We start from the raw sequence: 26,019 nt of genomic DNA, 5'->3' as shown, positions 1-26,019 counted from the left end.
CGGGGAAAAAGCGCCGCGTGGGCGGAGCGGCCGCCAACGGTCATGGCATGACGGAACCGCTCCGTCATGAGCACACGGCAACCGTGGCTCATGACGGAGCGGTTCCGTCATGAGCGGGGAAGGGGTTAATAAACATGCTGAGATTCTCACGTCTTCTCGCACGGCCCGTCACGTACACCTAAACTCTGGTTCACCTTAGGTTCTCCATGCGAGCTCCTCTTGGAGGGGTTTGCAATCTACCTCTATCGCTTTGCGCATGTGAAGCCTGGATGCCTACACAATTCTCCATGTCACCTCGCCCCTAATGTGGGCAGTGGTTAAACAGCCATCTTCTCTTTCAGACGACACTTATCACAATGCACCTTAAAACCAGCTTATCACATTGTTGAGCCACATGCATCTCACCAGATATCCAAGCCTCCGCATCCTTCTCTATGCAGTGGCCATCAAAGCCTCTCTGCCCATCTAGCTGTCCTCTCTCTTCACCAGTGCACCCTGAATGAGCAACCTTTGCGTGCAGCTGCACAGGACCATGGATGCCATCTCCCAAGTCACATTTCAAGCTTTTAAGTCTACCTCTCTCTCTACCATCTCTCTCCCTACCATCTCTCTGACGCTCTCTTTACCTCTCTCTCTACTTCTCTCTCTCTACCTCTCTCTCTCTACCTCTCTCTCTCTACCTCTCTCTCTCTACCTCTCTCTCTACCTCTCTCCCAAACTCTCTCTCTCTACCTCTCTCTCTACCTCTCTCCCAACCTCTCTCTCTCTCTACCTCTCTCTCTACCATCTCTCTCTCTACCATCTCTCTCCCTACCATCTCTCTGACGCTCTCTTTACCTCTCTCTCTACCTCTCTCTCTTTACCTCTACCTCTCTCCCAACCTCTCTCTCTACCTCTCTCTCTACCTCTCTCTCTACCTCTCTCTTTACCTCTCTATCTCTATCTCTCTCGCTACCTCTCTCTCGCTACCTCTGTACCTCTCTCTCCCTCTCTCTCTACCTCTCTACCTCGCTCTCTACCTCTCTACCTCTCTCTCTACCTCTCTCTCTACCGCCTTTGGGATCCTATAAGTGTTTAGCAATGCAACAATTGATGTTGTTGCACCAAGGATATTGTGCGTCATAACTAAATACTTATAAGGTCCCAAAGGCGAGACCTATTGGCTATGCCAATGCTTGTTGTTTAGGCATGTGGAGATTAAGTGATTTGCCCAGAATCACAGGATGTCGAGCGTCCCTGCCGAGACTCAAACACGGATCCCAGCTTCGAGGTCGACAGTTCTAGTCATTAAACTGCATTCACACACTTCTGAGATGGGATGCCAGTTTAGCAGCATACTCTTGTTGAAATCGGCACTGAAGCTGTCTGACACTGGGACAATATCGACTTTTAAGATATTGACTTTGAATTTAATCTTATTTTCCTCGATTATCCGCCCCCCATTCTCCTCAGCCTGCTCTTCCGAAAGACATAAAAATGTTAGGTTCTCTAGATATGGTGTTGCGTTGTTTGAATCTCCTTCCCTAGTGTATGGTTTTGCATAAAAATGTCAGAAAAGATTTGCTTTCGCTCTATTATGGTAAGTAAGGTTGGCATTCCCCTTCCTCAGACCAGTGGCTCTTGTTTTGTTCACTCTCGTTTTGAGGGCACTAGCCAAGTGTCTGTGAGTTTTTTCACCTGTTCCATAAACTGTTCTTTTTCGTGTTATTAGGGCCCTTTTGACTTGATCTGCACTGTCCCCTAATACTGATTAGCGTCTTTAAAATCTTCATGTACCCTCACCCCGGTACACCTGTGTTTCTCTTCTGCCCTCTCTATGGCTGTCCCCTATGATTCAGTCAACCAGCCTTTCCCCCTTTTTCATAGTTGCAGCCATGGACATCAGTCTACACCTGATGACTGCCTTAAAAGGGGTGGGCGAACCTTCCCATAACATTAATTGCCCATTCACCATCTAAGGCCTTCAAGATCTCTGTTCTATTGACTCTGTCCTGCAATAAATATTTACCCAGTCTCCAACATGTAACTCTGAGTTTCTGTTTGGTCTTTAAGTATTAACCCCGCTGGAACATGGCCAACGACAGATACAGCACCTATATTTGCCTCATGGAAGCAGCTCATACCTTGGCTGGAGAGAAATATCATGTGGATCTTGAGTATGTATGGTGTACCGCTGAATAAAATGAGTACTCTCTCTCTCTAGGGTGTGTGGCTGTCCATGTATCAACAAGCCCCATCTCCTGCAACTGTTCCTTAACCTCCTGGGATAGCTCAGTTGTGGACACCTGCTGATCTGTCCTGGTCACCCTGTATTACTGTGTTGACATCTGCCACCGAGAGTGTGCATTCCTCTGCAAAGTCCACAACCCTCTATGAGAGAACATTGCCCCTAGGTGGGAGTGTACAAAACCAGTAGGTTGAGTGTCTCCCCACCTATCCTGCCCTTTATCATTGCATAACTGCCTCCTTTGTCAACCACTGTTTTGGTTTTAACTATTTAGAAGGACTTAGAAAATAGAAAGGCCCCTCCACGGGCCCTATTACACGCATTGGTGTAGACCTGCCTTGTGTAGATGTTAGGTTTGAATTGGATCGAGTCTCCTGTTCTAAGGTGGGTTTGCTGGAGCAATACTACATTAGATCCTCATGCTGATAGGAAGGGTTCAGCTGCTTTCTCTTAATCGGGGAATAAAGCTGCTTGGAATTTGACTTGGTAATTGGTGTTTCCTTTTAAACAACCATACTTCAAACCATACAAGTCGATAGGAAATATTTGTGGACTTGTGGTATTTCTTTATCGCATCCCCAAAAGAACTCTCAAATGCAATTAAAAAAATAACATCATCTCCCCCCCCTCTCTCCAACAGTTGCCCTTCTACCCTCAGTGGGCTAAAATCCCACCAGTATCTTCTAGTGGGCTGGGCTACCCAATGCCCGAATCTGTCCCCTTTGCTCAAAGATGTAGTGTGTATCTAACAAGTCAACTCTCTAACAAACTTTGTACCAATTCCTTCTAAGGCATGAATCTCATCTTGCCGGTCACAGTTTGTACTTCACTGGCATCACACTCGCTCTCCTTGTCCCTTTGGTTGATAGCACATAGAGTCCCGCCAGGTGCTGTGAACATGATGCATCTCTGAGTCAGGTGGAAATGCCATGTCACCTAAGAATGCCCAGCGAAATGTTATTTCACTCTTGTTCAGCATGTCCATGAGTTGTTTAATGGCTTTGCAATTTTCAAGTATGGACTGGGAAGCACTTGTAATGGAATCAACTTGCTTTCACCAAACCGTATTGGTGATTGTTTTTGAGCCCCCGCTAGTATCTCCTCCTTCTGAGGCAATGATGCGAGTCTGACAACAAATGTCTCTTGGCATATCCATGTCTCCTCTTATCCTGTGGCTGACTCTGTGCTCTATTCAAGGCCACAAGCACTCCTTCCTTCATTCAGTGCATCTGGCCAAATATTCCTTAGATGTACGCCACCATGTCTACTCCTTTGGCATTTTCTTGCGTGCTCCTTATTCACATGTTGTCCCTGCCTTCCCTGCTCCCCGGGTCTTCACACTTAAATTGTAGGATATTTATTTGGGAATCAAAGTGGTTCATCATGTTTGATGGGTCTTTGGATGTTTTCCCCAGTTTGTGGATTGTTGTTTCTGTGTACATTTCTGTTGTACACAGTTGATCTACATTCAGTTGGAAGAAGGGGATCGGTTTGTTGATGCTTGTTTTAACTTTGTCCATCTCACATTGGTGGTCTTCCTTCTTGCAAACATTCATTTAGGTCATCTTTGGTCAGAGTTGAGTCTTTCATTCTGGATGCCATATTTGACTGTTTAGTTTGGTTTGCTTGATTCAATGCAATGTCCTTACCCTGCCGTTAAATCCAGAACTCTTGCAGGCTTTTCTTGCATCTCCCCCTGTTGTCAGGCAATTCAGTGATAGTGGGGATCAGCGTTGCACAGTTAAGAGACCAGGTGCTTGCCACAATCCCCACTTCTCTGCTTCACTTATTGTATATACAGTATACAGAGCAGGTTCTTGTTGCCCAGGACCTGCTCAAGGAACACGTGGCACCTCAGAAGTGTCTTTAGGGACCATCTCACTTCAAAACTCTATCATCTAGTTCTACTTTTAAGCTCTTGTCATAGTTGAATACTTTCATGTCACCAATAGAGGGGCTCACCACCACACTGCCTAAATTACATTGGCTCCATTTCTCCGACTATACATCCACCGCTCCTGGCCAGCAGCACATAATGTGGTTACCAAGTTGATTACCTAACTTACATTGCCTTAGCTGTGCCAAGAGAGAAGTGTACTCGAACCCACAAATATTGTAGCCCTTGATTTCTCCTACCGTACCTATGTACTTTCTTTAAACTCTTTGATGTTCATGTAATTTGTTATGATGGTGCTTTATAGCATCCTTGTACCATTAGGGAGACTGTGAAGGACTCCTGGGTAGAAGCAAGGCACACAAACCAGCGAGATAACCCGGCGTCTACATGCTATCCTGTCAACCTTCTTTTAGGACAAGCACTCCAGGGGGCCACAAGCCTCTGCGGTGCCACCTTACTACCAGGGGTCCAGTGACCACTGCCCCCTATCACATGCTACTAATGTTGGCTGCCCGACAGTGTGGATGGTCTGGGACACTGGGGCAGAGTACGAAGCTGAGCCGAACAGCCTCCAGGGGAAGGCAGGCACACGCCAGCTGCTTCTGAGGCTACTGCCTGAGTTGAAATGTAAACTGTAGACTCAGCTGTCTCGAACTCTTCATGCCAGCCTTCCTGCAGACATAAGAAGGCTGACAAGTCAAGTAGGCAGAGCCAAGAACCAGAGGCCAGCACATGAGGCTAAGCAAGGATTGGCTCACACCATTCTCACAGCTTGTAATGCTGGTAGCCTTGGTGGCATAGCAGATTTTCTTTGTGCTGTTCCTCCTGGTGCAGAATTACCTCGTGATTATGTCTCATTGAAGTTCGCAGAGTTCTACTCCGCGGAACACCGAGAAGTGACAAAAAAACTCTGCCATGCTCCGCCGAGTTCCGCAAGCGATGGAGTGAGGTAAGTCGTGCTGCTCACACAGATTTTTAGTGCAAAGTATTTGGCTCCCACTGTAAAATCAGAACTTATGGCACGACGCAAAGCACAAGAGGCACAGCTTCTTTCTGCTACTTGAGTAGATGTTCTACTCGATCAGCAGCTTCCTCAACGAGAGCGGCAGGTTTCTCAATGCGAGCGGTAGCAACCTGCCACAACCGCCCACGTTGAGAAATCTTGCCGGAAGGTGGTCTAGTATTGGAGTTTCCTCACTCGCATTCACCAACTTAACATTGGAGACCCGCGAGAGAGGAAACAGTCCGCTCCGTGCCGCTTGAGGGATTTTTTTCAGAATTCCACGCTCTACGCGGAGAGCAGAGGGGGAAAAACTCAGCATACTCCGCTAACTGAGCAGAGTTCACCGACCAGGCCTACTTTGGACAAGACTCCAATCGTGGACCCAATAAAATTCCAATCAAAGAACACCTCAACTTCTAGCTCCACACAGACAACAAGACAACCATCAGAGGCATATGTCCCCCGGGCCCGTGCTCCAGCTTCTGCAAAACCATCACAGCCCTTGCCCTGGACTCCAAGGACTACATTTCTTTAGCGACCTCACCTTGATGACAGCAACACTGCCCACCTCCTCAACAGTATGAGTAGCCTAGAACTGACCCAAATCATCTGTGACTCCCCACATACACTGCAGGACGCACACTGGACCCCATTTTCACCCCCATCAACCACGTAAAATACAGCCACATCACAGAACTCACATGGACCAATCACTCCATCATACGCTTCATCGTCTTGAACACCCTCACCACCACCCCCTAGATGTCCAGCACACCCCGCCACAGCTGAAGCTAAATTTCAGAGACCAGTTGGACGGACGCCCTCAACACCTCCAACACAGCCACTGCCATCAACTTGGAACAGGGAATTAAGAACTTCAATATCTGGATCACCAGCTGTGCCAACAGCATTGCCTCCATGAAGAGCAAAAATCACAGAAGACCCTCCAGAATAGCCAGCTGTTACACCCGAGAACTCAGAACAGTAAAACGTGACAGCAAACAGTTGGAGAGGAGATGGCACACAAGCAAGGACCACCCGGACAGGGCAACCTTCAAGACATCCCTCAATCTCTACCACTGCCTGCTGAAGCCACAAAGAAGACAGCCCTAGCTCATACATCAAAACCAATTCCAACAACAGAAAGGAACTTTTCAACATTGTTAAGGAGTTCTCCTACCTGGTTGTTAGCGAAAACAACATCACACCTTCAAAAGTGCTGTGCGACAACCTTGCCAACTTCTTCAATGACAAGATCGCAACCATGTACAGAAACTTGGAACCCCAACCTAAACCCATGGACTTTCTCAACCAGTATGCCCTCACTCCAACGGACTCGAAGCACAGACTGACAACTTTGAAACAACTCTCCATCTAGGACACCATCTCCATCATTAAATCCATTCACTTGGGAGCTCCCGCAGACCCAGGCCCATACCACATCTTTCACCGGAAACCAGAGGATTGGCTAGGAACTCACTATCCTGCTCAATACCGCAATTACCACCACAACATTTCCTGATGCCTGGAAGCATGTTGGAGTCAGGCCACTGCTCAAAAACCCCTCAGCCGACCTCAGCGAACTCAAAAACTACTGGCCAATCTCCTTGGTTCAGTTCCCAGCCATTGTGGTGGAAAATACTATCAACAGGCAACTCACAACACTCCTGGAACAGAACCAGCTACTCCATGCCTCCCAATCTGGCTCCCGCAGCAATCACAGCACCGAGACTGCCATGATCATAGCCACTGATGACATTCAAATCCTCCTCGACGAAGTAGAAACAGCAGTTCTGATCCTCCTTGACCTCTCTGCAGTCTTCAACAATGTATCCCACCATACGCTGATCAAAAGACTCAGGGCTGCGAGGCCTGCTAGAGGGGCGATTTACCTATGCTGCCAGGCAGTGGTAGCTGGCATGCTACCCATGTAGGGTGCCATGTCGACTTTGTCATTTTCTCCCTCACAGGGGCATGCAGGCTGCAAGGGTAGTGGGATTGTCCCAGTAAGCGGGCTCCCAGGGGACCCTCTTCAGCTCCCAGACCATAGGTACCCAGGGTGCCATTTACTAGGGACTTACAGTGGGCAGAAGTACCAATTGGGAGGTTTTTTTTTAGGGAAGGAGACCTGGTTGGCAGGGACCCTGTGCACTACATTTGAAACCACATTAAAAACATGCAAAAAGTGGAGGGCTAACCATGCAAAAGAGGCACTTTTTCACAATGGGCTGGCTTAATGTATTAGAACACCAGACTGGGTGGCACTCCACCACAGGCGGAACTCTGCAGAATCTCACTGAATTTTTAAAGGACTCTGTGGATTTCTGTGGAGTAGAACTCCATGGGTTCTGCCCACTCCTAAAAATTGTTTTGAATGTGCAACTGTTCTTTTCAGGCATGATGTGAAATACGGTGAGATTCAGAAGTTTATTCATTACAAACAACTATTGCTTAGTAAAATAATACATTTGATTAAAACCGGAACACTCTGCAGTTATGACAAACATTTCTAAGCATGTCACATTTAGGTCAGACTTCTAAATTATATTGTGCACAGTTCAGCAATATTAGGTTCACTTCTATTTAAAGGAAGCTTGCTTCTTAGTATTTATATGGCCCATATACATAGCTATGACTGGCTATTTAAGCTTGCACATTCAAAATGCTAGTCATTGCTTTGAATTTTACATTTATTATTGTACATTTTCAACTGTTAATCTAAATAATTTGCATTTAGTTAGTCGCCTCACTTCCAGAATTTCGAAGGGCCCGCCAGGCCTGGCTGTTTAAATTAGCTTTCCAGGACCTGCAGGACCTCATTGGGTGATAGCAAAGCTATATAAATCCTAATTGATTGATTGGCTCTTCCTCTGTCTGGCCCAGAACAAGTCCCTTGTGACTCCCTCACCGGAAAGGGACCACACCTCAACCACCTTATATCCAGCAGTACTGCGAGCGGGGTGGGTAGCACAAAGTATGCTCGGCCCGCATCACCATCTTAGAAACGCAGTCTGCAACTTCCCTGATGTCTCGGGTCATTGCTTCACCACTTGCCACCCCCCCCCCCGCTGCAGATCACAAGCCACTTTGATGTCGATGAAGTGATGGAGATTAGTTTCTCTGCAGTAGACATGCCGTCCATGTTGATTTGGGGTGCAAAGCTCAAGACGCCACATCCTCCATGTTCTGTCACTGGTCATGCCCCACAGGGATTGTGTTTGTTTAAACAAAAAGTATGGACTCTGATTTAGTAACAATAACAAAATTCGGGACGTTGTCCCCATTTGTTGCTGCCCTCCTTGACCTCTGCCTTCTATACTATCTTTAGCCCATGCGGGTCATATTAGAGCACCTTCTCCACCTACGGTCCTCTCGTATTTGGGACAAGCTTTACTCTGGGGTTAGGAAGTAGCCAAGCAGTGGGCTTGTCTAGATTTAAAATGTGTGATGCAGAACTTTCCTTGTTCTTTGCTTTGGTGTATCAGGAATGGCCTTTGTTGTCCTCTCATGGACAGGTCAAGGAATTGTGGGTGTCCGAGTTAGGGCGATAGGTGCGGGTAAGGAGGGATGTGTGATGCGCTGGGATACTGGAGGGTAAAATTTAGACATGACTGCCTGCGTGTCATTGTTGATACTCTCTGACCCTAAATAATGGCCTGCTTTGAAGGTGATCAGCTGCATCTTTGGCATTCAAGTAAACAAACATTAATTAAAGGAAATTTGAATGGAGAGAATCGGTCCGCAGGCAGTATCACATGCAAAGCTAATTGTGTTTACTGCCTGAGAGAAGAGGCTGCTACTCATCTACAGTGTCTCTAGTGGGACATAATTTTAAAAAATCACAATCCCTGTCAATCTCGAAGATCCCTAATGTTCATTGTGCTGTTGCAAATCGCAAGGAACAAAGCATCACATTCACTCTGTGTGCCCATGGGCCAGAGGTCTGAATGTTATGTTGTTTTTGTTGTACCATTTGACAACACATATATCCACTAGTGGATAGGATTTTGTGGGAGCAAAACCATACCCCAAAATTCAGTCACCCCAAAAGTTTGACCCCGAAATGCTACCTCATTCAGTACTTCGACTGGTTGAACTGTGCGTTAGAACACCACAGAGTAAATCAGTTCAAATAATAATTGAATTCTAGATCAGTAAAAAGTTAAAGGTACAGAAATAATGCCATTAAGGCTCTCAGAAACAAAATCATACAGAGTATGCAAGATCATAATTATTCTAGGTCCCAAATAAGCAGTAAAAACATCAAAAAGAAGTGGAACAACATCCCTAGTAGAACAGGAAAGTAATGTGGCACCCCCCCAAAATCCAGGAGTTGTTCTCTACAAATCTCGCATAGCAAATTTGTAAAACTGCACAACCATGATGGTCTGAGTGAAAAACATAACCTCCTTGGCAAATCAGAATACGGAGAAAAATGTACATCATTGCCGTAATGCATAATCACGTCCCATTTAAAAAAAAAAAACGTATTCCGCACTCTCTATGTTCTTGCGATGTTCTAACTAATTAGAAACATTTAAACAATGGAAGTGGAAAAAATGGACTAGTATTGACAACAGAAGGCAGAGGAACAGAGAGACCTTGATAATGTGTCAAATCATAGGGAACAGGAGGATCAAAAGCAATGTAATCACAACAGTGGAATTAAACCTATACACATCACCAGTATGACTATGCTCCTGCGAAGCCTCTGGGGAGAAGTTGCATGTGGGGCGGGGAGAGGAGCAAGAGTGAGTGACAGAGATGGCATCCATCATGTCGAAAATGGTGTTTAACAGGAAAATGTGGCATAAATATAATACATTAATAAACAAACTTCTACGAATCTTATAAAATGTGTTCCAACTGTTATTCTATTAATTAACCCTCTATATGTAGAATCAAATGTGAAAATTCATATTAATTGCCATTATTAATACACTAAATGTAAACCGTGAAAAGCAATCGAACCATTTTACTGGGTCGGATGTGGTAGATAGAGCTTCCTTACAAATGCATATGAAAAGCGTTAAAATGTCGCCTTCCCCTTAGGAGAGACACTCTACGTCGACCCAATACACAATAAGCAAAAAAAAAATAAAAAAAGGTTTCTCGGAAGAAATGGAATGTTAGGGTCATGGCAGGTTCTCAAAAACCGCTTACTAAACTATTCAGGACTGCTGCAGAGATATATGTGCATCTTGTATGTATACGTATTTAAGTATGTGAGGTACTTACAATACGCGAACCGAGATAAAATGCAACCAAGAGCTGTACAGATTGAGTATGGAAAAATATTTGCCTTTAAATACAGGCAAAGGAATAAGAAAAAAACATGGATTTACATATAGAATGAATAAAAAGAGATGAGAATATCGTCTATACTGCAGGTAGCAAACTAAATCTTGGTAAAGCCGGCTCAATCTGTTTTATCTGCCAGATTCGCTACCACTGAGCGTAGATATAAAATAAATTGTTAACGGGTGTTCTATATAGGTTCGCTTGTCCTTCTTGAATCAATGCGGGAATGCCGCCGCCTAGTGGACAGCGGAGCAGCTGCGCCTAAGAGTCAAGCCTCCCAGTACCCTCGCGCGGCGGTGTTCAGGGTTCTTGCTGGATGGATTATCCGGTGGCTGCTGCCGCTTCAGCGTCGGCTGCACTAGTTTGCTGCCTGAGCAGCACTGAAGAGAGAAGGGCTTCTTAGGGCGTCCCTTTCCAGTTGTATGCAATTCCTTCTTGTGGGTTCGGGGCCGGTCGCCCATTTCCTCCGACTCCACCCCATTCACCCAAGCAGATTCAGATTGAAGTATCTTTCTAGGACATGAGCCCTTAAATAACCACCCTGCACTGGCCCGCGCCCTGTCAGCAGTAATACTGTACCTCGTGAATATAGCAGAGCTGTGGGAGGTGGCACAGTGTGTCAAATTATAAACATAAGGAGCCCTGAACACGATATATATTGGAGCCCTGTTGGAAAGAATTCTAAAATTAATTACCCATTTTGTGCTCATTGAAGCCGACACGCCGTCCCAAAAAAAGTATACTTTAAACTTTCAGAAACGGGATCAACTCAACAGCTGAAATGTGTCTTGCTAGGGGCGCCAACATTCTTCAAGGTGACTGGAGAGGTTGAGATAGAGAAATCAACAGAGGTGAGTGATAGCAAGAGAAAGATCGCTGTGTTGGTGGAGTGGGAGGGGTGAGGGAACTTTAAAGGGTGTGGGCTTTGCCCTTGCCTTAAAAGTCTCTCAGGTGGCACTGCAGCAGGGCATCGGAGTGCCAGACTTTCACCAGGCCACGATGCTTCGTTCTGCGGATCAGACGCTCTGTAACTACGCACAAGGGAGTGCACGGATCCTGCCTTCAGCCGGCTTCCACTCCCTGCTCCACCTCTGTGCCGCCTCTTGTGTCTGCTGATGGGATACTGATGAAAAGCCCATTGAATGAGTGCCTATGTGTATGAAGCTGTGATAACTTACTCTAGGGCAGTGCCAGGTGTTCTAGGGCTTCTGTGCGCTCTGGAGATTAGTGGTTTTCTTTTAAAAGTTAATCACCCTCTCTGAACCCATTCACATTGGAAGTGCACGACAGGGAATCTCGAGTCAGAACACCTGAGCTTCTGGACACAATCTTTGCAACGTGTGCCTTAGCATGCTTGCCTCTGCCCTGGCCCCTTTCCAGCCACATCATTCCCTTTAGCAATGCACATATAATCGACCCAGTCAGGGTTAGTTTCTGAAAGGTATAACATAGATGCCTTGCAGTGATCAGGCAGAGCGTAGCCTTCACGATTCATATCCAAGCACACAGAGCCCCGAAAGCACCACGCTGTACGTGACTGGAAGCCACAAGAACACAAGATGAACGTATCACCTGGGCTACAATATTTGATCCTTTAACTACCAAGATACTCAACATAACCAGGAAACATTGGTACATTCTTGAAGCAGGCGAAGGAACCGTACCCAAATCACGCTCTCTGTTCAAAAGAGAAAGCAACATGGGGGATGGTCTAGTTCATTCATGTACCCATCAGAAGGTACAGACACTACGCTCCCTGTGGGATTTCACTCCAACAGGGGCCACGAGCCTTGCAGGAATTTCAACATCTGCCATCCAACCACACCAAGTAAGGAGATCTCCCTACAAAATGGGCGTAAATGGGCACAGCATAGCGTCATCAGCTGTAGCACTACATGTCGTCTACTGGTAGCACTACATGTCGTCTACCGGTTGGACTGCGTCTGTCACCTGCATTATATTAGCTTACCTATGAAAAAGATAATAATCCGAATACAGGAAGACCAAAATGATCACAGACAAACTGGTTTTACATTTCATTGAGGTAAATACTTGATCTACAGATGTTACATTGACTATCTCAGAGCATGTAGGCCAATGTAGTCCAGAAACACTGCCGGGCGGAAATTAAACTCCAGGTAGAGTGTGCCAAAGTTGGATTGTATTCAGCCAATACATATTATCCAATTTGGACTCCCTCCACCCCCCATCCAAATGCACACTTCTCCATCACATGAGTCCAGCTTTTGGTAACCCCGATTGGATTCCCAAGATACGTACTGAAAAGAGACAGATAGTAATCCATACTACTTTGGTATTCATTTATTAGGTTTAGCAGACCTTGAATATAAACGCCTTTAAATTTTCCGTGAGCATCACCATCAGAGCCATAGAGGCGTGCTTAGTTTGTGAAAGAATAAGTGCGGCCCAAAGTTTTGCTCCGAAGTCCCCCTCCAGCTCTGGCGCGTGTCAGGAGTGCCTAAAGCCAAGGCTGTTTCATCTGGATTCCACATCATCCCACTTTCAGCCGCCAGCAGATGCTTCCTTCTTCCCCTTATCTCTCGTGCAGATCCCTGCTTTCTCACTTTGTGACTTCTTTTCGTTTTTCTCTCTCTTTTTCTTTCTTCCTTGTGTTTTCTCTACTCATTCACTGGGTCAAGGTCTTATGAGGAAATATACCTACCAATCCCCATAAATAAGTGCCGGTGGGCCCCTGCTGCAGCTACTGACTCAAATTAAGCACTGGATAGGGACACTATGCATAGAGTTGCATGTTACAGGGCAGTATACTGAGTTACCACTTCCGACTTTATTTACTGGGCACGTGGAATAATGGAGCTTGAATACGGTTGCAGGCATTAACTTCTGCTCACTTTTATTTACCTCACCTTTTTTCATATATGGGGTGAAACTTCACTAACTATTCTTTTGTTTATTACCATTACATCCATTGGGGTCAGCGGTCTTCTGGACTTCTCAACATGGCGCCTTTTATTACCACATCCACCTCAGAGTTGTTCTGAATAGACAGCTCTATGTCACTTCTGGCTTAGGTCACCGGATGAGTAAGGGTCGGAGTCCTTTTTATTAAACCCGTTTTTGGTGCCAAAGCTTGCATCCAGAGAGCATCGGGGTCGCCTCAGCGGGAATCAAGTTAACTTGAATTGTGAGACTAATCATTTCTTTTATGTCCACAGAAACGTCCCCTTCTCTGCAGTTTAGTTTGTTTTTACAAAACGTTCCTGGTAACGCTTATAACACTGGTCCTCCTTCACCCTCAGTTTCTGACGTTTTTGGTTATTCTTTTGTTGAAATCCAGTTCCAAGCCATTTTTCCGGACACAACATATTCCCGCAGAAAGGCTACAAGGGCTGTTTCGTTGATTATCAGTGTACCCAGCTATGCATTGAACCACTTAGGCTTAGGGGCTTTTTCCCAATCTTTTACATTAGTTAGGTGTAGATGGGTGTACATGTGGTGACATATGCACTATTATCAGGCCTGCATTAATTGTCTTTTTTCCAGGGTCCCCTCTATAAATTGGTCCTCAGGTCATGAAGAATTTGCCAGAATTGGAAGGGAAGTGAAACATGCAGAGACCTCCCTCTTATTAAGGCCAAGACATGCCATATAGTTACAATATATATGCTAGATGATGCAGCTGAATACAGCTACACTGTGGTGTCTAGACACTTACTCAGAGTAGAGATTGTCTACAAAATGTGTGAGTACACACATACTTAGTGTTAGGTAGATTGCCCGCATCATAGCAGTCGGGTGCTGGGGATATAGGGGTAGCGCATAAGGTCCACCTTTTTGTTAATTAGCAAACGTTGTTAGTGAATACAGAGATAATTTACACCAACGCAGAACAGGGCTCCATTTTTCAGGAGTGCACAGATGCTAAGAAACCTGAGACATAAAAAAAGTTATCTCTCTGTGTACCCATTGGTTGCTCCTGTGAAGTGTGTTCTTCACTTTTGGGTAATCCACCGTGTTTTATCCCCCCTTGTGAGAGAGAGGGCAAATCAATCAATCTCCCTCTCCTGTCCTCTCTCTCCCCCTCCCCCACCCTCTCCCCATCTCCCTCGAAATACCATGTTATCAACTCAACCGAGCTGTGACTGTTGTATGTGCATCCCTTTCCAGCGACACCAGCTGACATGAATGAATTCTCTCCATGTCCACTACGGACCAGACTCTTTTCAGCATGCAGGGACCTCTCTGACGTTGGATGTAAGGAGGTTCAGTTCGTGAAACTATCTCTAGAAGACGGCAGGAGGACCACGAGTTTGCATCCCTACAAGGCTGGCCCGGCCTTTTAGCTTTATGAGGCTGACAAACTGTGTAATAGTAATGTTATTACAGTGCTTAAAAACAACAGATGTGTAATATGAGGTTTAGATTAAAAGGACCTTCTTTAAAAGGTCTGCATGTTTTGCTTACTGCCCCCGGCTACCCCCATTGAATACAACCTGATGCAGCCTGCCGCCCATGTGGGTGCCATGGCATGGGCAGGACAGGCTCAGGTGTGTCCACGCCTGTGCCAAGTTCATGGACGAGAGTCATAAGTCCCCATCTATAAGGTGAAAGGATTGATCTGGGAAGATACCATTGCTTGCTGTGCTCTGAGCGCAAGCAGGAAGATGATGCTTATGTGCTTCTAAATTTCAGTGCATTGAATGCAATGTGTGGTGGTCCTCCAACAACTTTCACGGAGAGAGGCATCTGATGGATCGATACTTAATTACCAAAACACAGGCAACTGACCGTGAAATGAAAAGCCAACGCAATTGCCTCCTCCTACTCTAACAGTCTTTGCATGCTACGCAGAGTCTTCGGATGGATCCCAACCAACACCAGAAAGACCGTCACTCAGACTTCCGTCACCACTTGCCTCCATTACGGCAACACCCTCTAAGCAGGCATCTCTACCCAGCTCCACAGAAGATTCCAGACCATACAGAACACTGCCGCCAGACTCATCCTTGACCTCCCGAAAGGAACTCACATCGCCCCTCCACCTGAGAGACCTCCTCTGGCTCCTCATCGAAAAGAGATGCCAGTTCAAGATCCTCACACACGGCTACAAAGCCTTCCACATCCTAGGACCTGCTTATATCAACCTCTGACTGAACTTCCACCATCCCTCTAGACACCTGTGTTCCTTTTCACCTGCCGTCGCGCACACACCCCACATCTGTCGCAGTCGCAGCGGTGGATCCTCCTTCTACTACATTGCTGCCAAGACCAGGAACAACCTTCCCCTCCAGGTCTGTGCAGCCCCCTTGCTGGCAAACTTCAGAAAGATACTCAAGACCTAGCTCTTCGATGGAGAGACAGCACCCAGATATCCCTAGGGGTGACAGTGTTGCGCTCTACAAATGCTGTTTGATTGATTTACCTATTTTCTTGTATTTCCTAGCAAAACTTATTGAGTCTCTCGAGTAAAAACATCTTCATTGTTCTCCGTGAAGCAGCGGTGCCAGTTCTGAGCACTGAACTCAAAGTGTAAGGAATGTTTTGGAAGAGACTAAAGTGTTTCAAAGGAAATATACTAAGCAGTAAGGTAGGAAACCATTGGCCGTAGTTCCTAGATGTGCATGGTCTACTACACAGCACTTTCAGACTCCAATTATTCCTAGACATGTGATAGAGAGGGGCATTATTGTGCCTTTAGATGTCTGTAAAGTGTGGTCCCTTCACAAGCATTTTCCAGTCCTGGTCTATCCTTCATGTGACTGAGGGCTGTGGTCTTGCTTTGTTTCAGTTAAACCAAGAGGACTAACTCACCTGTTGCTAATGCTTTACAGAAACAAACCCCCTGCACTGGAAACCTGGTATCCGGAGACATGTAGTGTGGCTGCAAACCTGTCTGTGTTGGATTCATGTTGTCTGTATTCTTTCCTTTGCAAGGTCTTGACAAAAGTATACTGAAACATCGCATCTGTCTGCACTTCTCGAAGCCCCCGTGGATACTTAGCCCCCCTAACTAGTCATCTTTTCAATGAGAACTTTTCTAAGCACTAGTGCCGGCTTGCTTCTGCAACCATTTGGACCAGCGATGCATGCTCCACGCCTGCTTCCATTCTCTGCCTGCAGCCAACCCCGCAAGGCCTGCAAGCAACTAGCCAACGTTTGTATACTCAGGCGCCCTGAGGCTTTGGGGATTTATCATGGCACCCTTATCATAAATGCATGAAATAACAACTTTTGTCATAACGGTCTCTTGCAGGCACTGGGTCCAGAGGGTGACGGGTAGTAAAGCCGTGATTACGCATTGGTAACCTTCATAACTCCGAATCCTACTCCTCTTAATTTTAGTTCTGGATACCAACCCTCCTGCCCTCCCGGGGCACATGACCTTCGGGAGCTTGGCTTTAGAGAAAATGTTTCAAGAGTGGTCCGCTTCTAGAGTGGGCGGACCCCGAAATCGGGACCAGGTGTTAGCCTAGAGTTTCTTTTTTTTTTGATTGGGGGTTGGACAGGCACATTGTGTTTTGAACAAGGTATATTTCGCAGTGTAAGTGCTGGGGCGAGGAGGTAATGGCCGCCTCTGGAGTTGTCTTCCTCACCTGCTTGGACTCCATGTTGCGCGCCTCTCTATCCCTTGACCGAGATATCAGTATGCGTTAGAAACACTTGTGCCACCCCCGCACCAAAGCCGTCCTAATTTCTGCTTCTATAAATACCTCATTTGTTATTAGCTGAGGGGTTCGAGGGATATGCAGCCTTTAAAATCCGCAGAGCCTTCGAGCCCCGGGCCCTCGCTCATTTCTTTTAATCATGCACAGACTGCTTTTTATAACATACATTTTCATAAAAGAGCAGGGGAGAAACCGCTCCCAGTGTTGAAATAACTAACGTCGTCTCAGACTCAAAGTGATCATTTAGTCAGAAGGTTTTGCATACTTCTTTTTGGCTTGAAGATGTCTATTGAACTTCCCTCAGTGCCAAGCGAGACGCAGAAAGGCGGCCTTCCAAGCGTTCCCAATTAACAGCTTGGTATGGGAGGAACAGGCGGTGGGAGGGTTTACACTCTGTGGACGGAGGTGACGTAGGGGTTCGAACTCTTGGTGGCACAGTCATTGGTCAACAACGCTGACTGAGCAAAACATTGGGTTTTGGCGTTAAAAAGAGAACAGAATGTATGACGGAGTCAGAAATAAATATGGTTCGAGCAAAAATGGAATGGTTTATTCATTTACTGTAACAGTACAAGTGCAGTGAAGCCTGCTAACCAGACCTCAGTGCCAGTGTCCTGACACTAAAGTGTATGCTGATTTGGCTGTACCCAATTGAAAATGGCTAACTTACCTGTAAGTCCCTAGTATATGGTACCTTGGTTCCCAGGGCATGTAAGTTAGAGGGGAGACCAGGGCTTGCAGCACTGGTTGTGCCATCATGGAGGCCCCCAAGCAAAATAAGTCCCCCAGCCCACATCTGCAGACTAGCAGAGCATTGGTGCGGTGCAAGCAGGAAGATTCCATCCATGGCATCGCATCCACAACATCCTTGGAGCATCTTCAGGGTCCTTCATCCCTTGCATCAGGACCACTCCACATTAATGTATTGCAATGCGGATACAGTGCCTGCAACTGTTTGAGGACTGTTTCTTGAGGGCCTTGCTTGTCCCCCTGACTAGCTCCCTGATAGAGTTGGTCGACCGCATTGACACTCACTCAAGTTTTCCATGAAAACGTTTTTTAAGTGTCAAATTTGTTGAATTTGCCAAGGCTTGTTCGTAGTTGAGTGAAAATGGTTTGAATAATTGTTGCTTGTAAAATCCATGACTCTGAAACCCTCTGGTTAATCTTTTTTTGTGGTGGTGTCAAAATTCTTATAAAAAATACAGTCTATTTTTATCAATTGGTGTTGGGTTTCTTGAGTTTTGTAACAATTTCTTCTTCAATTAATTTAGTGCTGTTTAAGTGCTTTACACTTGTTCCTTTGTATAAGCCTTGCTGCTCACTGTCACACCTACTCAGGGCTAAGAGAACAGAATGTATGTCAGAGTCAGAAATACATATGGTTCAAGCAAAAATGGAATGGTTTATTCATTTACTGTAACACGGAGACTTTGGACGTACTCTACTCGTGATAGGGAAGGGTTAACTTTCAACAAACACAGAGGTGAGCCTGTCAGGTGAGCACATTCCAACATATTGATGTGTAGTTGATGCAAGATTGCAGGTTCCCAAAGGTAGCATCATTCACCTGTGGGCACTGCCTTTGCGCATCTTCAGTGGGCTTTCTGTAATGTGACACAGACAATCCAAAACGGGTAGCTGTATCCTACCGCCATGAGTAGGCACAGCCACATGCTTGCTGCAGAACTACTTCACTTCTCTCGGCTGTGCAAGCACAACACCACAACATTTGTCACATAGGCCGCACTGCCCTGGTGCACTTCATGTCCATCCATAAACTAGGAGCTAATGCTTCTTATGCTTGGGTGCTGCCATAAAACACAGAAAGAGGGCACCTCTGGTCCTTACACACAACTAGGGGTGGGCGGAATTTGCGGAATTAACCTTCGCAAATTATCGCGAGAATGTTTAAAATTATCGCAAACAAGCAGAAATATCGCGAAGATGCGGAAGTTTTTTTCCGGCATGTTCGCGAGATTTTCTGCATGGTTGCGGGTCGCCAACTTACCCATGTGGTTGCTTGCGGGCGCGGCCATCTTGTTTTGAGTTGTTCTCGCGGTGCATGATCGCGAGAAGAAAGACGTGATCGCGCGACGCATGACGTCACTGCGGGCGCGAACTGTCGCGAGACAGCGCAAATGGCTAAAAACAATACAACATCTCATGGAGAACGCGACCGGATCAAGAAAACTTGTCGGCGAACGCAGGGATTCAGGTAAGGCGATCGCGCGCGCGCGAGAATGTATCATTTTACAGCGCGAGCAAGAAACAAATTATCGCCAAGCTGCGGAAACCGGAATTTTTGACATTTTCGCGCTCTCCGCGGAACGCAAAAATGTCAAATTATCGCAATTTCCGCGAACGGAACGAAATTTTTGCCCAGGCCTACACACAACATCAAATACTATTGATAGAGGACATATGACAGAGACACACTTCCATCTACACCTCTCCCATGGAGAACCTTGCTACCCATCTGCTCCTCTGCACCCCTTGGTGGGCATTAAATCCCATATAGATAAAAAAATAAATTACACCATAATGCTGATCAATAGGAGCTGGAAAGGTCTAAATAGGGTCTGTTATTTGTGATCGATTGTATAAGAGTCCTCAAACCCAAACACAGATCTCTCCGTAGAAGTCAAAGTAGCTCAAACCTCTGAACTTCAAGAAATGCTCAGTGTTTGGAGACAGTAATATTTTGTAGGCTGTGTGGGATCTGCAAAGCAGTGATACAGGGAAATGCTTAACGAGTCAGGTCAAAATTCTTATAAAAATAGTCTATTTTTATAAATTGGTGTTGGGTTTCTTGAGTGCTGTGACGATTCCTTCTTCAATTGTTGTGGTGCTGTTTAAATGCTTTACACTTGTTCCTTTGCAGGAGCCTTGCTGCCCAGTGTCACAGCTACACAGGGTTAAGCTGAGGGTTTGACAGACGAAGCCTAAGGACATCTATCTGTCTGTCTATCCATCTATCGTTCTGTCCGTCCATCCATCCCTCACTACCCTAGCTCTCTCTGTGGCTGTCTTCACTGTCCTGTACGGTATCATTCTCTCGCCCGCAATCTCTTTCCTGCTTTGTCCCCCTGTCTCACTCGGTCTTCAAACACTGCTTGTCAATCTCTTGTACGCAAACAGTTAGATCAAATACCACTTCCGTTGGCAACAGCCCCCCCCCCACCCGCCATTAATAACAAACATTGGCAAAGCCACCATTCCAACACCATTGAAGGTCAAAACTTACTGGTTTTGCTAATGCTTGTTGTGCCTTGGGTCACCCGGGAGATGGCTTACTCTGATTCTCTGTATGAAATACACACAGGTCCTGGAAATGTGAGTGGCAGGCACACCCTCTCTTACAGCTCTAGCAGCCTTTCTTCTGCTTCCAAGTTTTGCACCACTTACATTGTTAGTCTGACCGAATTCCTGACATGTTCAGGCTTACAGGTGTGTTCTGTCTTTTGAGAAGCACACACAAGTATTTCCTCTGCTGGTAACATACAAGCAGACATGCAGATTGTAGCCGACCTTGTCCGTCTGGTTTGTCCAGCCCTTTGCTCCACGCACTGGCATACTGAAATCTTTCAACATGAAGATTCAAGGTTACTGCCTTTTTAGCGAGCTCACTCAAGTCTTGGCTCGGTAGCAACAGGACACATACAACTCCACCCACCACTCCTGGTCGTGCTCTGTGTTCTTGTCCTGAAACCGGAGAATCTAACAGTCTTCGTGGCATGTGAAGGCTCCAGGCATCCCCTGAAGCACTCACCTCACACCATCCGATATTGTATCCCTACCAGAGATGCGGAGAATGTCATGGACTTCACTAAGGGGTCGCCAAGGGTCGCAGTTGCCACATCCCTGAACGCCGAGCCGCAGTACACATTTTGTTTTCCAATCCACACTTTGCAGTACCTCCAGGACTGGTGCACTAGTTGCAAGCCCAGGGAAAACAAAGACAAGAAAACAAAAATTGCGCTTCACTGGCAAACTCTGTAAAAGTGGCGCTAATGTGTTTGGGTGTAAATAAAATCAATCTTTGTCAGTTTGCTACCACTCTGTCTTACTTTATTTTGTTATTTTTCCTATTTTTAACCTTTTATTCCAGATGCTGCACTTTGGAATTAAAATACGACATTTCCAGCAAAAATTATTTTCTTTTTTGGATCCATTTCACAGGGGAGCAAATAAAAGGAAGGAGAGGAAAGAGTGTAAAAACCCCGTCTTGAAATCTCGGTTTTCTGTAAGAGAAACTGCTAGACAGAAAGAGAGGGAAGAAGGAAAGAGGGGGGGGGGGGGGCAACTGAAGCGACAGAGCAGAAGTGGACACTGTATTTTTGTTCTCTGGGTAAGAAGGAAAAGACAGAGTCCTGTTACTTCTCTGCCGCCCGTCCTCAAGCGCCAGGAACGCCGAGTTTTATTTATAGGCGATTGTGATTTCTTGCGTCCCGGGACGCATTTTCAAAATAAAAAAGTAGGGGAACGGAATCCCTGGAATTGAAGAAGTAGGGGCACGCCGTGCCCTGCCGTTCCCCCCCCACTTCGACCACTGGCTCTTTGCCGTCACACCCCTTTCTCCATTTGTGCGTTCCCATTGTAAACATTTTCGATTTTATGCGCTCTTGCCATCCTCTTTACTTTTTCTTCTGCCTTTTGAGACTCTTTCCAGATACAACCTAAGTCCGTCCGTCCGTGTCTCTCTCTCTCTCCTCATGTGCTTCTACCCTTCTGCTCTTTTTGCCATTGCCTCTCTCAAGCTCCACGCTTTTAAGTTGGGTAAAAAAACTGGGGGTCTCTCAAAGGGGCGTGGCCAGTGTATTTAAGGGCGTGGCTTAAAAACACAGAAACTAACGAGCATTGGCATAGCCAATAGGTCTCGCCTTTGGAACCTTATAAGTATTTAGTTATGCAGTACAATATCCTTGGTGCAACAACATCAAATTTTGCATGGCTTATAAGGCCCCAAAGGCGAGACCTATCGGGTATGCCAATGCTTGTTTTGTGTGGTGTAAGTCAGGGCTGGGACGGCTGGGCTCTGGCCGTCGATCACCATGGCAACTAAATCACCTCTCCGAGACCTGGCCTGGATCTGCAACTGTGTTTTTTGTTCTGCAATATAAAGGTGCCTTTGGTTTTCAGTTTAGCTGCAGAAATCAGACGAGTCAACTTGAGTGCAGTTGTGAAAAGCACCAGGCGGGGTCCGAAATGGATGGCAGCCAAGTGTGTTCTGCGAGGGAAATCGGGGTGTTTGAGACAGGATGGGCTGTTCACTGCCTTGCACTGCTCGTGGTGTTTAGAATCAGACAGCTGGCAAGCATCACTATTAGATAATATACATTTAAGATAAATAATGCATGTTAAAACGTTACCTGACTATTTAGTGTCATTACTAAGGTGCATGACCTCTATACGACCCTCTTCCTGGTTTCTGCTCCCTCAGAATGACGTCACATGCTTTCTGCAATGATGTAATCCCGTCAAGCGCAAGGCCTTTCTTTACTGTATACTTTTTGTGGAGCGCCCTCGGGGAATTCTCAATGCAAGCCATGCCAGTCCGGCCGTAGCCCTGCGGTCGCACTGACCGTGCCAGGGGCCGCAGGGGGAGGCTAGAGTCGCAACTGCGACCCTTGGCGACCCCTTAGTGACGTCCATGACATTCTCCGCATCTCTGGCACATACAATATCGGATGGTGTGAGGTGGGTGCTTCAGGGGATGCCTGGAGCCTTCACATGCCACGAAGACTGTTAGACTCTCCGGTTTCAGGACAAGAACACAGCTGCTTGCGTTTTGTAAGGATATAAGCAATGGACATTGAAATGGGTCCATTCAGGGCCCTGTAGTCATGGCCTTAACTTTTCAGGCAAAAGCACTCACTGATTTCTGAATAGTGAGTGTAAACGCGTTAAGGTAACCATGTTGTTCCTGCTTACATTTCACATGGTTTGCTAAATTTTACATTCCCTATGAGGGTTTGCTTTTTCCAGGATGTTGTTTCTTTTTTTTGTAGGCCGCATATTGCTCTTGTCTAGCGCGTCATTTAAATTGAGCCTCATCCATGTGCCGGCAGCAATTGGGTTGTAGTTGAAGGCAGTGTGAGTTTTTCTCAGTGGGTCAGTATGGTGTTCAGCGGAGGAGAGGATGTGGCACTATGGCCAGAGCTATTGAATTTGTAACTGGGGAACCAGGTTCAGCCTTAATAACCAGTCCAACAGACCACTACCCTGAGGGAGCACAATCCCATGCTAGACCTTAGAAGGCTGCGCAAGACCTTAGAAGCCCTGGTGTCTTAGCACCAGCAGGTGAACCCTAGCAGTGGCAAGTGTGGGTTAACCTTCAAGGTTTGTCCATCACAATCCATACTGAAGTTCACCTCCAGTCTTGCAGACAGGCCTATGAAGCAGCACACTCTAGAGCAAAACTGACTCTGTCACTGAGGTCACAGGACCCTTGAAAAGGGCCAGCTCTAGGGCAGTGCAACCGGTGTGACCGCACCAAGTGCGGACTTTGGGTGGAGGCATTATGTTTGCAAGTATATTAAGGTTTTAAAAGCGCTTGCTGCCTCCTTCCTGGCCTCCAGCAATTTTCGGAAACAATAAAAATGTCATGATGACTCTGGTGTTTAATGTTCTTCCTAGAGAGAGATCATTTTGTCTAGCGGAAGTTTTGATTCATGGAAAGGTAGCTCAGAGGGTTAATGTGCCTGCTGCAAAGAACAAGTACCATACAGATTGTGGGAAGTTGGCCTGGTATATGCTGTCCACTAGTTATAGTGGGCACCTTGTACCAGTCCAAACAACCCTTATTGATGATAGGTTTAAAGACAACCTTTAATGAAAGCTATCCTAGTGGTAGCTATGGAGAGCAGCCTTCAGGCTAAGTCTTGAAGGAGTGTAAAGCATCTTGGTTTACCAGATTATAACCTCTTGAATTACTAAATGAAAGGAGATCCACACAAGGTATATATATAAAATATATGTATTTATTTCTAAACACTCACTACTAATCTCTTTATGAGATTAGAGTCCAGGATACACAATAATACAGTTCTAAAACAGCAGTAAATAGCACAATATACAATGGGCCCTAGGGGCGGACCAAACCATATATTAAGAAAGTGGTATAAGAACCACAACTTGACTAGACACAGTGCCTAAAGCACGTAGAATCGCTGGTACCCCAAAGAACCACCCAAGGTAGTGACACAGGAGACCCACGGGGGACACGTGAAGTGTGAGAACACAGGCGCGAGACCCGTACTATTTTATGGGAAAGTCACGGTTGGAATTTTAGAAGTTAAGGACACTTAGGAGAGGACTTTGAGCAAACCCCTTTAGACGTAGGGGGTTCTAAGGCCAGCACCCATGGGAGCACCGGAGTACTCGTTACCTCATCCAGGGAAGCTGGGTGCATAGGTGTCAAATGGTGTCTGGGATCGTCGTTGATTTCAAAGGCGATCTGCTGCAAAGTGCTGCTGCCGGGAAGGAGGAAAGTGTCCGGTGTGATCCAAGCCTGGATCGAAGATCAGAGAACCTGAAAGCAGAGGGGACAGAGTCTGGGTCACTTGCCAGTGACCAGGGGCACGTAGACGAAAGCCTACCAATGTTGGGTGATTCAGGTGCGAAGAGGCGAAGCTTGACTCTGCAGCCACGAGGACCAGGAGGCGTTGATGACAACCAGAAGCTGGATTTGAGCTGTCCCATGAAGGATGTCGAGTGCTGCGGTGTCGGTGCTCGTATTGAACACAACAAGCCTTGGCAACAGCAACCCACGCAGGAAGAGAAAAGATGCTTCGGTGCAGACCAGCAAGTTCCTGGGGACTCCCCAAGCAATGGAGAGACAGGGCACGTCTAGAGCAATCAGGTACGCCTAATTACAGGTAAAGTTGCCTTCACAGAGATAAACATTGGATTATTCCTGAGCAAACAATAATAATAGTAATTAATCAGTAGTGTAATGATTTGTGAAGAAGAGAGTCCCATCCAAAATTATGTGGATATTCTTCTTTATTGCTTTCGGATGTAAACAGTAGATCTCATAGAAGATTGTAGCCAACACGTGTTTCGTCAGAGGGCGGAAAGCCCAACAGACTTCCTCAGGGCCACAAGAATGATGAAAGGATACTGGTCATACAAAATTGTTACAGTTTGTTAAAAAAAGAACATCTAAAATCAAAGTGACTGTAGAGAGCAAGTCGCGACAGGAAACAAGCCAGAAAAAAGAGAATTCAAAAGAGTGCATTGCATAAAAAGGACAAAAAAGGATCCAAAAGTGTGACCCCATAGATGCTAGGACGTGTAAAGGCACCCACCACCTAAAGAAAATTGGGAGCTAAAAGAAACCAGGCTAAAGTAAAAGGAATATGAGTACCAAAAAGAAGAAAAGGAGGAAAAAGTAGGTGAGAAGTGAGTTGAAATAAGGTAGTCTAACAATCTCGTTAAGAGTATGCAAAGGAAATATGAGAGAAAAGACCAATGTCAATATAAGCCTCTCAGACCCACATCTCGGGGGCAGAGGTAGGCTAGCGATATCAGGCCAGGCACTAAAGGTTCAGCTAATAATAGCTTAAGACGACAGGCTCAGTTGGTTATATAAAACCGTATAGAGGGATTACAAGCAAAACAGTGAACACAAGTTGCAGCAACAGCGTAAAATAACACTCACCAATAACAAAATCATAAGCCAGAGTATAAGGGTCAGGAACAGCATCAAATTAGTCAATCAAGATGTCTTCAGGTAATATCAAAGAAATAGAGGAACGTCTGTAACATATAAAGTGAGCTATCAGTGAAAAGTTCTAAGTACTGTGTCTAGAAGTTATGAGTCTTAGTCCGAGATGAATATGTTAATCTGAAGAAAAACAAGATGTTGTCTCATTAATTCAGTAAAGGCATTACAGTACCTCTGGCACGATATCAGGACTTATCAGAGCCGTAGTATAGG

The 26,019-nt window shown here is 46.0% G+C and overlaps 2 protein-coding genes across 3 annotated transcripts in view; one reads left to right on the top strand and one right to left on the bottom strand.

Moving 5' to 3' along the window:
* LOC146857878 (uncharacterized) overlaps nucleotides 1-26,019 on the top strand; it is a 1,488,219-nt gene that overhangs the window by 472,671 nt on the left and 989,529 nt on the right. The window lies entirely within an intron of this gene.
* LOC146857880 (uncharacterized) overlaps nucleotides 1-26,019 on the bottom strand; it is a 165,960-nt gene that overhangs the window by 139,507 nt on the left and 434 nt on the right. The window lies entirely within an intron of this gene.

The sequence above is a fragment of the Triturus cristatus genome, chromosome 3_2 (assembly GCF_964204655.1).
Source record: "Triturus cristatus chromosome 3_2, aTriCri1.1, whole genome shotgun sequence".
NCBI classification, from domain to species: Eukaryota; Metazoa; Chordata; class Amphibia; order Caudata; family Salamandridae; genus Triturus; species Triturus cristatus.
This window is presented reverse-complemented; position numbering and strand designations above follow the sequence as displayed.